The 16,071-nt window shown below is 38.2% G+C and overlaps 2 protein-coding genes across 5 annotated transcripts in view; both read left to right on the forward strand.

Annotated features, from left to right (window-relative positions):
* The window catches only part of GEMIN2 (gem nuclear organelle associated protein 2), a 404,714-nt gene that overhangs the window by 222,866 nt on the left and 165,777 nt on the right, over positions 1 to 16,071 (forward strand). The window lies entirely within an intron of this gene.
* Positions 1 to 16,071, forward strand: part of MIA2 (MIA SH3 domain ER export factor 2) — a 481,197-nt gene that overhangs the window by 94,851 nt on the left and 370,275 nt on the right. The gene's annotated exons all lie outside the window — the stretch shown is intronic.

Here is a 16,071-nt window from a genome sequence, read left to right on the forward strand (position 1 = left end):
TCTCGGATGGGGGATGAATAATATGCTTCATCATGGGTCATTGCACTGATCAGAGTAAGTCTTTTAAAGCTTTTTCTATTTTCAGTGTTGTAGTTGTTACATAAGGGCAATTAAATGGACAGAGTGCCAAAACTGAAGTCCGGAAGACTCATACTCCTGAGTTCAAATGTGGCTTCAGATACATACTAGTTGTGTGACCCTGGGCAAGTACTTAAACCCTGTTTACCTTAGTTTCCTCATCTATAAAATGAGCTGGAGGAGAAAATGGTAAACTATTCCAGTATGTTTGCCAAGAAAACCTCAAATGACGTCACAAAGAGTTGGGCATGAATGAAAATGACTGAATAACAATAGCTGTTATATAATTATTATCAATAATGATAATCGTAAGAAAAAGAAAGAAGAGGAAGGAGGAGGAGAAAGACAAAAGGGAAGAGGAAGATGAGAAAAAGAGGAGAAAAAAGGAAGAAAATAGCAAACATATATAGTGATTTAAGGTTGCAAAATGTTTTATGTATATTATCTCATTCAAGCAAAACAATCTGTGATGGATGTACTATTATTATCTCCATTTTACAGATGAGGAAATTTAAATTGAGAGATTAAGTTAAGTGACTCACGCCCAGAGTAACTCAGGTAGTAAGTAGCCAAGGCAGGATTCAAATTCAGGTCTTCTTGATTCCAAGTCCTGATTATTCTAGCTGAACTCTTCATCAGTTCACATAGGTTTCCCACATTTCTCTGAATTAATCACATTCTTACATCACAATAATGTTTTATTACATTCAGACACCGTAATTTGTTCAGTCATTCCCCAGTTGATGGGCACCCACTTTGTTCTTTGCTATAGTAAGTTACTATAAGTAGTTTTGTACATGTAGGTCCATTCCCTTATTTTTTAATCCCTCTGAGGTATATACATGCTTGTGGCTGAGTGACTTTTGGTTCAGATCCATAATTGCCTTCCAGAAAAGTTGCATTCATAGCTTTACTAGCAGTATCCCCCTATTCTCCTGCAACCCCTCCAACAATTGGTATTTTTCTTTTTTGCCTTCTTTGCCAACCATATGTGCTAACCTCAAAGATATTTTAATTTACATTGAATTTGCATAATGCACTAATCCTGAGATCCTGGTATAAAGCCAACCTAGTCATAGCATATAATCTTTTAAATATGTTTTTATAGTTTTTGTGCTAATATTTTATTAAATTTTTGCATCAATATAACTCAGGTGTATTAGCCTACAGTTTTCTTTCTTTGCTTTTTCTCTCCTTTGTTTAGGTATCAAGTCTATATTTTTATCATAGAAGGAATTTGGTAGGAATCCCTTCTTTTTCTATTTTTAACAAATCATTTAAGTAATATTGGAATTGTTTTTTGAATATTTGATAGAATTCACTTGTAAAACCATCTGATCCTCAGGCTATTTTCTTTGGGAATTCATTTATTATGTGGAGACAGTCTCTCTCCTGGCTACTCAAGACTCTAGTATTGATCTTTTAATTTCTTTCCCCCCCTCCATGGAGTCTTCACAAAGTTAAATTCTCAATTGCCAGGGTTCTTAACCTCCTTCTTGCATCCTTAACCAGCTCTCTGTTCACTGCTACTGGAAGTCACACTCCTTCAAGCTGCTTCCAGTCACAAGTGTTTGTCTCTCTGTATCCATGTGTCTACATTAACCTGTGTGCCTCAGACTCATGTGACCTGACTCTTTTAATTGCTGGATTGAGTATCTACTTCAGAAGGAATAGCTCTGCTGATGGGGGGAGAGGAGAAGGAAAGGGAAATGGAAAAGGGAAATCCTCTTTTCCTCCAAAGAAGTGAAGAACTAGGCTCTTCTCTAACTGCTGCCTCAACTGTCTAACTCATTTGACTGTGCTTTTAAATGGTCACCAAGGGATGTGGCCAACTATTAGTATCTTGTGCTATTGTTCCCTTCAGACAGAAAGGGATAAGAGGGTGTTAACATCTTAACACAATAAAAAATCTTCATCAACTGAGATCCGGATTGTGGGAGACAGAGGAGGTGGAGGAGGGAAGAACTAAAGCTTCTCCCCAACCCTGCCTGTAAGGGTTATGGGATTTAACGATCTTCCATGCCCCATGGACGTGCTGACATAGCAGAGCAAGAGAAAGCGGAAAGCAAGAAAAAGTGAAAGCCAAGATAACGGTCCTGCGGTTGGCGGTTGGCAGTGGTTGCAGTTGGCGGTTGGCAGCGGTTGCGGTTGCGGTTGCCCTTTTTTTTTTTTGAGTTAGGACTCCTGCTGAGCACTGCCAGGGGCCGGAGCTGCTGGGAGCGCGCTGGGTGGTTGCTGTGAGTGGGGAGAGGAGGACCTTTGCCTGAGGTAGCCTGTTCTGTTTTAAAGGCTTGAGAATGTGGGTGCTTTCTACTTTATCTACCTGTGCCAATGTCATAACTATTCTGATGGCTTTCACTTTCTGGTTTTGGGACTCAGTCTTTTGGTATCTTAATAAATTTTCTAGTTTATTTCCCCAAATGGCAAACCTGATGTATTTTGTGATGGATAATTATATCATCATATTTGTAATCTCTATAGGCATTGTGAATATGGCATTGCTGATACACTGCCCTAGAAAAGAAAAATCTAATGAGAGTAAATAAATGGGAGGGGAGAGGACTGGGGAAGGGATGATTATTAAACTGACTGTCATATAAACTAAACCAGTTATTTCAGTTAGTTAGCACATGGTGTTAATGAAGTTGAAATTTCAGGTTCTCAAAAGATCAGTTAAGTTTGTGTAAAAGGAATTTTAAAATTTTCATTACCCACACATGACAAAAATGTGTGTCACTGCACAAAAGGGATCATAAAATTTAAAACTTGCAAAGGAACTTCAAGATCTTCTAGTTTGTGGAAGCCAGAGGAGGGGTGGGCTAAGTAACTCCCTATGGTTTTTTCTTAGTAAGAATTATTCCATCTTAGAAACTATTTCCATTTCATCCAAAATGAGGAACACATATTCCTCACTTGTGCTTGTACTTTTAAAATTTTGCCAATTTGTTCCATGACAATATGAAACATCCTTGTTTTATTCTATACCAGCAGTACCCAAACATCTTAGATTACAAACTTCTATCAATAAAAGAAAGGAGCATGTCCTTTAATATATGTTTGTAATAAATTTATTTATAAATTATATGCATATATATATACTATGTACTTACTATGTATATTATTAAACATAAAATAGATATTTAATGGGATGAGATAAAGATAAAACAAATACTTTTAAATTTAATTTTTTAAATTTTTTTACTTAACCCTTTTGTGCTTATTAAAAATGCTACTGATTTTTTTTTTAATGAGCAGTATGTTTCATCATTTCTGAAAAATCTCTGTGTATGTCTTGAAGGACTGGGCCAACTTATAGATTATAATTGTTAGTAATTAATTATTCAGTTAATTTGATCAATGTAGCTAGCCAAGCAAATGAATTTCTTTTTTTAGATCCTATTTAATTACAATAATCTAGTCATAGCAGTCAGTGAATATAACAGTTACTCAGCAAGAATCATGTGTTCTATGGGAAAATATAGCATTGACTACAATAGCAAACCACTAAGCAAAAGAGAATTGTTGGTGATTTTAGTTCACAGAAAGATTTTAATATAATTCCATTCTGTTTAATGTGGTTCTGCTTAATGGATGTTATCCTACATTAACCTTATATTTACATTTGAGTACTTTATATGTTTTTGTATGAGCATGAGGAAAAATAAGAAGGTCATGAACCATCAAGTACAGGAAGGGAAGTAGGCTAGAAAGGTAAATTGAGGCCAGGCTGTGAAAGACTTAAATGCCAGTTTGTATCCAATCCTACTAGTTTGTATCCAAGCCTACCAGTTTATAGTAGAAAGTAACATGGTCAATTGAGGCTCAGTGGATTAGAGGGGGGAGAGACCAGAGACAGAGGGACCACTTAAGAGGCTACGGTAATGGTCCTAAAGGTGACTGAAGATAAGGGGACAAACTTGAACAATGTTATAGAGAGAAAAATAACAAAATCTTCAACTGGTTAAATATGTAGAGTAAATGAACGTGAGGAGTCAAAGAATTTGTGACCTATGTTATAAACATAGGAAGGACCTTAGTGCCCTTGATAGTACTAAAGAAATTCAGAATAGAAGTGGGTTTGGAGGGAGGAAGTGTTGTACCTTAAATGAGCAAGACCCAAGTAGCAATGTAGAAGTGGACTCTATTAGCGCCAGGTGACTGCTGGGGCCCTACCCCAAATCGAACAGCAGCCAGCTGTTGGCAAAATATCAGCTTTTAAAGGCAAGCCACTCAGCCAACAGTTAGGGATTGAGTAAGCAGGAACTTGTAGAGGCTAAAATCAGTGATTGGTCAATACACATTTTGATTTTTGCAGGTCAGGAATTTCCCTAGGTAGGGCTAAACCTGGCAGTTTGCTTACTTCCGTGAGGGACAGCTGGTTGGGGGAGGAGAAGGGAACTGGGGATCCAGAATGGGGCCATGTACAACAAAACATGATGCTATGAGATCTTCAATGAAAATCACAATGCATTCATGACTACTTATCCTGTATGAATCACTATGTCTTAGCCCCAGAAAGTTAGGGGGGAGGGGAGCCTTTGCTCAAAGGTAACTACACCAGAGGTCAGAGGGTCACCTGCTGGGATTGGTTTTGCTGGGATTTATGACAGTGGCACATATTTCACAGGTCACCTAACTGAAGATATATAAAGCATTAGCATACAACTGTAACACCAAGCACAAGCAACTTCGAGGCTCGGATTTTGAGCATAGCAAACTCCATTTATTCAGTGACAGAGTAAGGCTTTTATTCACAGAAAATCAAGATCAAAATACAGGGTAATTCAGTCTTCTAGTAAGTTCTCAATTACTCCACCCCTGGAAAGTACATTCATTTAGTCAATCACAAAGTCTTCTCTCTATTCAACTGGAGATAATTTTCTAATCATAAACAAGGTACATTCATTTGGTGTGTCACAAAGTATAAAAGTCAAAAGTTTTCCACTCCTGGATTACAAGTTAATTACAATACCATCCATCACCACCAAGTACTCTCTCAAAGGGGAAGAAGAGAGCGCAAAGGCCATCTACCCCTAAGCATCTACCCCTTAACAAGGTTAAGATATCATCCCAGCATTCGATACTCAAGGAGAGGTCTTTTCTTCATCCTGACCCAGGGCAAGTTCTCAGAAATCTCAGTTCCTAGAAAGACAAAGCTTAACAATATACATTGCCAATGTCCTCATCAATTCACTCTGGCCTGCAGAACAGTCTCAGGACCCCTGAAAACAAGCAAGATCAGCAAGACCCTCCTCCAGGATTTCTGTAAACATACAACAAGAAAATCCTCCTTCAGGGCTTCTGAACCAACACCAATCTTCAACAACAGCACTGCCCTTTACCAGCAGACAAACATAAGTAACATCAAAACAGACAGAACAAATACTGGCACCACAGTCATGCTTCTTCCCAGTTCAGTCCTCAGTTTTCATTTCTCTCTCTCCAGCAATAGCAGCAGCCGCCAGATACTGGCTTCCAGAAGTTCTTCTGGCCTCTCTCTCCTTGGGCTTCTCCATTCACAGCACCAGCTCCACCCAGTTCAGCCCCCTCTCTTCACCTCAACAAAGTGGGATTCACAAGCTCAGGGTTTTAACACCTACAGGGAAAACCAGGTCAATACAAGGGGATTTTAAAATTCCATTATCATTACAACAACCTACCTTTTTTGATACTCCCTCAAACGCCCTATCCTTATAGTTCCGAAGCTTGCTCATTTTACATGACCTACTCTTCTGTCCCACCTCAGCTACACACAGAGATGGTCATACCCTTGATCTTGCCATCACCCACAAAGACATCACTTTCATGTTTATGAACTCTGAATTTCCCTTACCTGATCACAATCTGTTGTCATTCCACCTCTCCCTCTGCCTTGCAGCCCCAAAGTCCTTTACCCACACTATGAGCTCCAACCCCTCCATCCCTCAATTCTCTCTCAGGCCTCCTCTACCACTCCCTCCTTTCCTCATCTTGACTCTTTGGTAAACCAGTTCAACTCTACATTGTCCTCTGCTCCTGAGTCTCCATCCTTATTCCCCTATCCTATCACTGATCTTGCCTTGACAAGCCTTAGCTTTAAATTACTCCCAAAATTTGCTGATTTTCTTCCTACATGCATGCTGCTAAATGAATCAAGAGAAACACAAAATTGTGCTGATTGGGTCCACTACACATTTATATAAAAAACCTCAATTGTATATCACTATCAAAAGGCAATCCATTTGGGGTGACCAGGTAGCACAGTGAGTAAGAGCACTGGCTCCAGTGTTGAGAAGACCTGGAGATCGAATCCCAGGCTCAGACACTTAGCACCCACCCAGAAATACCTGGCTGTGTAACCTTGAGCAAGTTACTTAACCCCAATTGCTTAGGGGTGGCCAGGTGGCTCAGCGAGTAAGAGCACCGGCTCCAGTGTCAGGATGACCTGGATCAAATCCGGGCTCAGATACTCAGCACCACACCCAGAAATAACTGGCTGTGTAACCTTGAGCAAGTTACTTAACCCCGATTGCTTTAAAAAAAAAAAAAAAAGACAATCCGTTCACATATCCCTAATTAATTCACTACCCCATTCACCACAGTTCTTTCAAATCTTTCAATCCTTTCTCAAACCTCCCCAGGCTCCCCCTCCTCCACCCTCTTAGCTGAGAAATTTGCCTAATATTTTACTGAAAAAACCTGAAGTCCTTCCCTAAGAGCTGCCTACCTTCTCCTCACCTCCTCATTTCACTTCATCCATGCCTTCTGCCACTGTCTCCTCCACTGCTGGCTCACATTCATTCTACAAGAAGGCCAGCAGATCTTCAAATAATTAGCATAACCAATAATGAGATATACTAGGGTCTATTCACCAACAAGTACTAGAAGATTTGCCCTGACCACTTGATTTTTCCCTGCCACAATCTTCAGTCAGAAGACTGAATCTTTGTGGAGGTCTGTGAGAAACGTGCTTGCTCTAGAAAGAAAATACTTGTTGTGAAGCCAGGAAAGTTCTCATTCTATTCACATTTATTTTATATTCCTTCCAAATAGGTAACTCCTTAATGGAGTAGGCTTGCTCAAACACAAAGCTATTTATGTCCTGTTCCCAATTCGAATTTCCCCCCTTGTTCTCCATTAGCCACATGCAACCTCCTGAACCTTCCATTTCATGTTCTCCTCCTTGATATGTTCTCCCTCCTTATCATGTATTGCATGTGCATTTAAATTAGCTTGCTCCACCCTGGGAGTGTGTTGGATAATATTAAACAGCTCATTAAGCATGTGTAAAAGTTTCTTTTACTTGATCAGAAGCTTGGTTCTGCTAGATCACAGCTCCAGTTAGAACCAGTCATCTCTGATTTACATCCTGTTATTGCTCCTCTTGTAGAAACAGAATTCCTTCCTTTGTTTCTCACAAGGTCCATCAACAAAGGAATGCCCTACAACTTTACTGGAAGGGCCTATTCCTGGATCTTACTGACTAGCAAAAAAAATAATAATAATAACTTGGCAATTTCGTTTCCAAGGCCACCAGATATTGACCTGTTCAGATGCAAAGATATTCTTCTACCTCTGGACCCAGACATCCCTGTCCCTTTCTCTACACCACAGTGCTCCCTAGCAACCAAAGTGTCCCTCTGCCCTGACTCTGATAGGTGCATACACCTCTACAAGAAAGGAGAGTAAAAGACTCATGGTTTACTCCTGATTGTTCCTTTTTCCCATTCACTAAAGTCTTAGCAATGATATCTAGATTTGATCTTAGATGAAAATTTTATCGTTCTCAACCCCTTTGGAATTCTATATGTAACAGCTATTGCATCCCATTGTGCTCCTAAAATAGTAATAAATGGGACTGAGGGAAATAAGGATAAGGAGTGAGGCAGCTTCCTGATTCCCTGGAGGTTGGTTCAGAATGCTCCCTATGAGGTTTTTCCTGACTGAGCTTTTGTGTGCCTCAAGGGTTTATCTATATTAAGTCTTGTGGGAGAAATAGATCCTCTCTGATGCAGAAATAATAGAGGTAAAAACCTAGGTTTTATTAACCTTAAACACAGGTTCAGGCCATAGAGAAAACCTGAACAATCATTAATAATCTAACAAGCCCTCTTATAGACAAAATTATATCAGAGTGACAGAGAAAAAATTCTTTTACATATTACAATCTTGTATATTTTTTAAGCCATAAAAGTTAAAGAAAAGATAGATCCATAATCCTACATTTCCTTCAATGCTACAAAAATTGAACAAACATAGTTAGAGTCATAATCTCATATATTCCTGAGGAAACAAACTTTGTCAAACAAAATCTATAGGTAAACTAAATCAAGTTACAGATTAAACCACATTTAGAGAGTTCACAAATAGACTAATTGAAGAGTAATATTTAGTAGTCAAGGAGGAAAGTAGTCAGGGACAGTTGAGAGTCTTCCTCTGACTTCTTTTCTAAGGAATGTCTAAAGCTTTAAGTAAGTTTTCACATTCCATAGGAAAAGTTTTGGTCACATAAGGTTAATATTAAGAGAAGACAGGCTTTCAGTTAACCAAAAATTGGAGGAGGAATAAAAGAAAATCAAAAAATTAAAAATTTCCATTACAGTCTAAGGATATACAAATTATGGTGCCTCTTGTTCTTTCCTTGTTACCCCTTTAAATTTATTTATTTATTTATTTTTAGTTTTCAGCATTCTTTTTCACAAGATTTTGAATTAGAATTTTTTTCTCCCTATCTTTCCCCTACCCCCCACCCAAAAATAGAAAGCCTACTGAATACCCCTCCCCCCAATCTGTTCTTTTTTTTTTTTAAGCAATTAGGGTTAAGTAACTTGCTCAAGGTTACACGGCCAGTTATTTCTGGGTGTGGTGCTAAGTATCTGAGCCCAGATTCAATCCCCAGGTCATCCTGATACTGGGGCCGGTGCTCTTACTCGCTGAGCCACCTGGCCACCCCTAAGCAATTAGGGTTAAGTAACTTGCTCAAGGTTACATGGCCAGGTGTTTCTGGGTGGGTGCTAAGTGTCTGAGCCCGGATTCAATTCCCAGGTCATCCCGACACTGGGGCTGGTGCCGGTGCTCTTACTCGCTGTGCTACCTGGCCGCCCCAAAATCTGTTCTTTCTTATATCCTTCCCTAGCACCCCCCTAACTTTCTAGCAGGGCAAGATGGGTTTCTATACCCCAGTACCTGTATATCTTATTTCCCAGTTGCATGTAAAAAACAAATATATAAACATTTGTTTTTAAAACTTTGAGTTCCAGATTTTTTTCTCTTCTTCCCTCCTTGCCCACCCCCTCCGGGAAGATAAGCAATTCAATATTGGTTGTACATGTGTAGCTATATGGTCTCTCTTTATATACATTGATGTTTATGGGAAACTTGTATTTGCTTAGGGGTATGATTATAATGCTTCTCTTGCTTGTGGGAAATCCAAAGGTGATGGTGTCAACCCCTCCTCTTAAGCCTTTAGATTCATCATCTCTGAGATAATGTTTCCAATCTTATTAAAGGTATCAAAACTTCTCAAATATCTATCCATTATGGCACTAAACATATGTAAAGAAGTCTTGGTCCTGACTAGTCCTTATGAGTATGTACATCATAATCAATTGATGGGACTTTGGAGCAGACATAGACCTTCTGTAATTGGTAACAGACTATGTGGTAAAGAGGAACCTTTCTGAATATCTGTGGAGCCAGAACTGAGGTGCTTTCAAAAGGCACTAGCCATCCTGGACAAGTGTCTTGGCTCTGGTTCTTTCCAACTTGGTTGGCACTGGAAGACAAGAGGCTATGGTTCTTTAGGTGGTGGTGCAGCAACCAATCCTGCAGCTTATAAGGACTGGGCTCATTGAAGAGGCCCAGGCAGCTATTACACATATAAAAAGTACTTAGCAACTGTCAGAGCTTTTGTTTATAATTATGTTGTTTTTGTTCAGTTTTCTAGTCGTGTTCGACTGTTCGTAACCCCATGAACCCTAGCATGCCAGGTCCTTCTATGTTCCACTATCTCTCAAAGCCTGTTCACATTCATGTTCATTGTTTCCATGACACTCTCTCTCCATCTCATCCTCTGCCATTCCCTTTTCCTTTTGCTTTCAATCTTTGTCAACATATGCTGCTAAATCCTTTTTGTATGTGTAATGGTTGACCAGACCTGGCCAGTAAGTCCAGGGTCTTTTCCAGTGAGTCTCATCTTTTCATTATGTGACCAAAGTGTTTAAGCTTCAGCTTCAGGATTTGACTTCAAGCAAATAATCTGAATTAATTTCTCCAAGTATTGACTAATTTGATCCCCTTGCAGTACAAGTGACTCTCAAAAATCTTCAGCACTACAATTCTAAAGTGTCAGTTCTACAGCACTCAGCTTTCCTTATGGTTCAACTCTTATGGACATCTGGAAAAGTGATAGCTTTGACTATATGGACCTCTGTAAGGAAGGTGATATTTCTGCTTTTTAGAATGCTGTCCAGATTTCCTTTAGCCTTCCTTCCAAGAAGCAAGCATCTTGTAATTTCATAGCTGTAGTCACCCTTTGCAGTGATCTTTGAGACCAAGAATATAAAATCTGAAACTGCTTCCATTTCTTCTCCCTCCATTTGCCAGGAAGTGGTGGGGTCATTTGCCAAGATCTTAAGTTTTTTTAATGCTAAACTTCAAGTCACCTTTTCCACTCTCCTCTTTCACCCTCATCAAGGGACTTCTTAATTCTGCTTTATTTTCTGCCATCAGAGTAGTATTGTCTGCTTATCTGAGATTGTTGATATTTCTCCTGGCAACCTTCATTCTAACTCTTGATTACTCCAGCTTGGCATTTCACATGTTATAAGTTAAATAAATAAAGTGACAACATGCAGCTTTGACATACTCCTTTTCCAATCTTAAAACAACCAGTTGTTCCATGTTTGGTTGTATTGCTTCTTGACACACATACAGGCTCCTCAGAAGACAAATAAGATGATCTAGTACTCCCATTTCTTTGAGGACTTGCCAATTTTGTTGTGATTCACACTCAAAAGCTTTAGTGTAGTCAATGAAGCAAAGTAGATGTTTTTTCTGGAACTCCCTGGCTTTCTCCACAATTCAGTGAAGATTGGCAATTTGGTCCCTACTTCTGTGTCTTCAAAAACCAGCCTGCTCTTAAGGTAATTCACATATTGCTGAAGCCTAGTTTGCAGACTCTTAAGCGTAACCTTTCTGGCATACGAAATGAGTGCAATCTTCGGTAATTTGAACATTGTTTGGCATTGTCTTCTAACAATGGGACAAAAACTGATCTTTTCCAATCCAGTGGCCACTGCTGAGTCTTCCAAGTTTACTGGCATATTGACAGTAGCACTTAATAGCATCAACTTTTAGGATTTTAAATAGCTCAGCTGAAATTCCATCCCTCTACCAGCCTTATTGCTACCAATGCTTCCTAATGCCCACTTTCATTCTGACTCTAGATCACTAACCACATCATCATGGTTATCAATGAAGTTAAGATCTTTCTTGAGTTCTTTTGTGTATCCTTGCCACCTTTTCTTAATCTCTTCTACTTCTGTCAAGCTTTTTCCAGTTTTTGTCTTTCATCATCCCTATTTTTTGCATGAAATATTCCCTCAATATCTCTAATTTTCTTGAAGACACCTCTTGCCTTTACCATTCTATTATTTTCTTTTATTTTTTTGCATTTGCTCATTTAAGGAAACCTTAACTCTTCTTGGTCTTCTCTGAAATTCTGTGTTCAGTAGGGTATATATTTCCCTTCTTCTTTTACCTTTTGCTTTCATTCTTTCTTCAGTTATTTGGAAAGCCTCATCAGATAGCCATTTTGCTTTCTTGCTTTTCTTTTTCTTTGGGATTTTTGTTGTTGTTTGTGTTGCTTCCTCCTATACACTGTTGTGAACCTCTGTCCATAGATCTTCAGGTACACTACCAGATCTAATCCTTTCAATCTATTCTTCATTTCTACTTCATATTAATAAGTTTTGTAATTTATTCCATACCTATATGGACTGAAAGTTTTCCCTACTTTTTTCAGTTTGTCTGAATTTTGCAATAAGAAGCTCATGATCTGAGCCACAGTCAACTCCCAGGTCTTGTTTTAAGTGACTGTATAGAGCTTTTTCACCTTTGGCTGCAAAGTATATAATCAATCTGATTTCTATATTGAATATTTGGTGATGTCCATGTGTAGAGTCACCTTTTGAACATGAGGAACATACATGATAACACAAAGGGGAGACCCAACTGGGAGTAAACATAAAAGCATTGGCTGCTTTTTTGGCTAGCAGCTAAGAAAATCAAACCTCTGTCTTTCCTTCTGTCTCTTCTTCCTTTAACTAATCAGGAAGTCTGGTGGAGGTGGTAGTGAGTATCCCATAAGTTTTTAATATCTCTATCCTAAAACAGCAATCTTCCAGAATCCAAGAGGAAGAGTGGCAAGGGAGTAAGTGACCATAAACCAAATGTAGAACACACAAAGATAGACAATCTTTTCTGATTTATCCTCCTACGAGTCTCTAAAAGTCAAGTTCAAAAAGATGTTACCAAATTGGTGAGCTCTGAGACAGCCTATCACCAGTTCCAGAGTCTGACATCTCTATAGTAACGGTCTCCAGGCAGTTGCCTGGGAGCCAAAGATTGAATACATAACTAAACTAAATAAAGCAAAATTCAGTTAAGGTTTTCTCTTTTTTGTGCTGTCCCGTGCATTTTATCATATAATCTGTGATTTTTGTCTGTGGGATGGATCATCAACACTTTCCTCAAGCAGACCCTTGGTTGTACAACATCATCCAAATATTAAATTAAATGGCTATTGTTCTTTTACTTTTTTCCCCTCATCCCACAGTCTACTGGATCCAAGATAAAATCCACAAGTTAGGGAGCCCAAAAACTACTCTAAACAATAGGGTCCAACTCATGCCTATTGTTGTCACTTAGTATAAGGAAGGTAGGAGGCCCTAGATAATGAGAAAGTTAGTTTCTATGATTCTGGATTGGTCAATGTAGGTATAGTAAAAGATTTTGAGTCGTGCACAGACTCTTTATTGTGTGTGATGAGAAGCCTCTGTTATAATAACACTAACAACACTGTTCAGTTTCCTTCCCAGTTTCTGCCCTTGAGACTCCAAATTCTGGATCTGAATTTGTGGGACTTCTGGAGTTGGAAAACTCTGAGTAAAGCTTATTATAACTTCACAGAGGGGAATGTGGAAACTAAGAAAAGGGACAATCACGTAGCTAATTCTCTTCAGGTTGGTTGTTGTTTTGGTTTTGGTTTTAGGTTTTTTTTTTTTAAACAAGTGGGTCCATCTTAGAAACTGTCTTCCATTTTATCAAAAATGAGAAGGCATGTACCCAAGGATACTGTTAGCTAGAGAACTACTTTGTGTGGGTTGTGAGGATGTGTCTCTAGAATTCTAAGAATTAAAAGCAACAGTCAAATTACCAAACTATTATTTTACTGAATTAAAAATAACAAAATGCATTTGAAAGAACAAAAAGTTAAAAATATCAAAGGAAATAATGGAAAAAATGTAAAGGAAGGAAGTTTAGTAGTACTAGAACTTAAACTATATTATAAGGCAGTAATTATCAAAATCATCTGGTATTGGCTAAAAAATAGAAAGATTGATCAATAGAATAGAATAGACATACAATTTACAGCAACAAATAAACAAAATAACCTTCTATTCGACAAGTGTAAAGACCTAAGATTTTGGGATAAAAATTCACTATTTGGTAAAAATTGCTGGGAAAATTGGAAAGCCATATGGCAGAAACTGGGCATAGACCAATACCTTACACCATTAATGAAGATAAGACCAAAATGGACACATGACATGAAGAGAGAGATTGCAAGGAAATTAGAAGAACATGGAACATATTAATTATCAGACTTAGGAATAGGTAAATAATTTGTAGATAAACAAGAGATAGAGAGCAAAGTTAGGTATAAAGAGAATAATTTTGATTACATTAAATTAAAAAGTTTTATACAAATAAAACAAATGTAGCCAAGATCAGAAGGAAATTAGAAAATTGAGGGAAAAAATTATAGGCACTTTCTCAAAGAAAGTTCTCGTATCTAAAATATATAAAGAACTTTGTCAGCTCTATAAGAATACAAGTCATTCCCCAATTGATAAATGGACAAAGGATATGAATAGGTAGTTTTCCACTGAAGAAATAAAAAGAGGGTCAGAGTCAAGATGGCAGACTAAAAGCAGGGGCTTGCTTGAGCTCTCCCTCAAACCCCTCAAAATACCTGTAAAAAAAATTGCTCTAAACAAATTCTAGAGCTACAGAACCCACAAAATGACAGAGTGAAACACATATCCAGTCCAAGATAGCCTAGAAGCCTGCCAGGAAGGGTCTATCACACCTGTCTGACAACAGAGAGCATTCCAGTGTGGGTCTTGCCAGTACAGACAGGGCCTGAGCAGGACCCAGGGGACTGAATCACTGGCAGCTATGGAAGTTTCCAGATTTTTTGACTCACAAATGACAAAGACAGTACAGTAGGAAAACTCTGTGGGACCTGGGTAAAAGAGAAGCATGGTCTTGCTGGGGTCTGGTCACAGCCTGGGGTGACAGAGGTGGCAGCATTGGCAGTGGCAGCAGCAGCAGTGGCTGCTTCCAGAGCTCTAGGCCCACAGATGGTGGGGGATTAAGTGACTGATACAAAATCCCTGAAGCCTGGGACAGTACACCGACCCCCACTGGAAGCAGTGTCCTACCTTGACAAAGAGTTAGAAAGTCAAGTATTTGACTGGGAAGATGAGCAAATAGCATAAAAACCTCAGACTATATAGTCTTACTTTGGTGACAAAGAAGATCAAAATATACAATCAGAAGAAGGCAACAAAGTCAAAGCTCCTATATAAAAAGCCTCTAAGAAAAATATGAATTGGTCACAGGCCATGGAAGAGTTCAAAAAAGATTTTGAAAATCAAGTAAGATTAGCAGAGGAAAAATTAGGAAGAGAAAAGAGAGTGATGCAAGAAAATCATGAAAAACAAATCAACAGCTTGCTAAAGGAGACCCAAAAAAATACTGAAGAAAATCATGCCTTAAAAAATAGACTAACCCAAATGGCAAAAGAGGTCCAAAAAGTCAATGAGGAGAAGAATGTCTTAAAAAGCAGAATTTGTCAAATGGAAAAGAAGGTCCAAAAGCTTACTGAACAAAATAATTCCTTAAAAATTAGAATGGAGCAAATGGAAGCTAATGACTTTATGAGGAATCAAGAAATTATAAAAGAAGGCAAAAATAGAAGACAAAGTGAAATATGTCATTGGAAAAACCACTGACCTGGAAAATAGATCCAGGAGAGATAATTTAAAAATGGACTTCCTGAAAGCCATGATCAAAAAAGAGTCTTGACATCATTTTTCAAGAAATTATCAAGGAAAACTGCCCTGATAATCTAGAATAGAATAGAAGTTGAAGGAATCTACCAATCACCTCTTGAAAGAAATAGCAAAAGAAAAACTCCTAGGAATATTGCAGCCAAATTCCAGAGTTCCCAGATCAAGGAGAAAATATTTCAAGGAGACAGAAAGAAATAATTCTAGTATTTAGATAACACAAGATCTAATAGCTTCTACATTAAGGGGTTGAAGGACTTGGAATATGATATTCTGGAAGTCAGAGAAGCTAGGATTAAAACCAAGAATCACCTACCCAGCAAAACTGAATATAATACTTCAGGGGGAAAAATAGACATTCAATGAAATTGAGGACTTTCAAGCATTCTTGATGAAAAGACCAGAGCTGAATAGAAACTTTTACTTTCAAATACAAGAATCAAGAGACACATGCAAAGGTAAACAGGAAAGAGATATCATAAGAGACTTATTAAAGTTGAACTGTTTACATTACTACATGGAAAGATGATATTTATAACTCATGAGACCTTTCTCAGTATTAGGGCAGTTGGAGAAGATAGATAGATAGATAGATAGATAGATAGATAGATAGATAGATAGATAGATAGATAGATAGATAGATAGATAGATAGAT

The sequence above is a fragment of the Petaurus breviceps genome, unplaced genomic scaffold (genome assembly GCF_028583685.1).
Source record: "Petaurus breviceps papuanus isolate PSGF00001 unplaced genomic scaffold, PetGlider_PUasm1.0 164, whole genome shotgun sequence".
Lineage (NCBI taxonomy): Eukaryota > Metazoa > Chordata > Mammalia > Diprotodontia > Petauridae > Petaurus > Petaurus breviceps.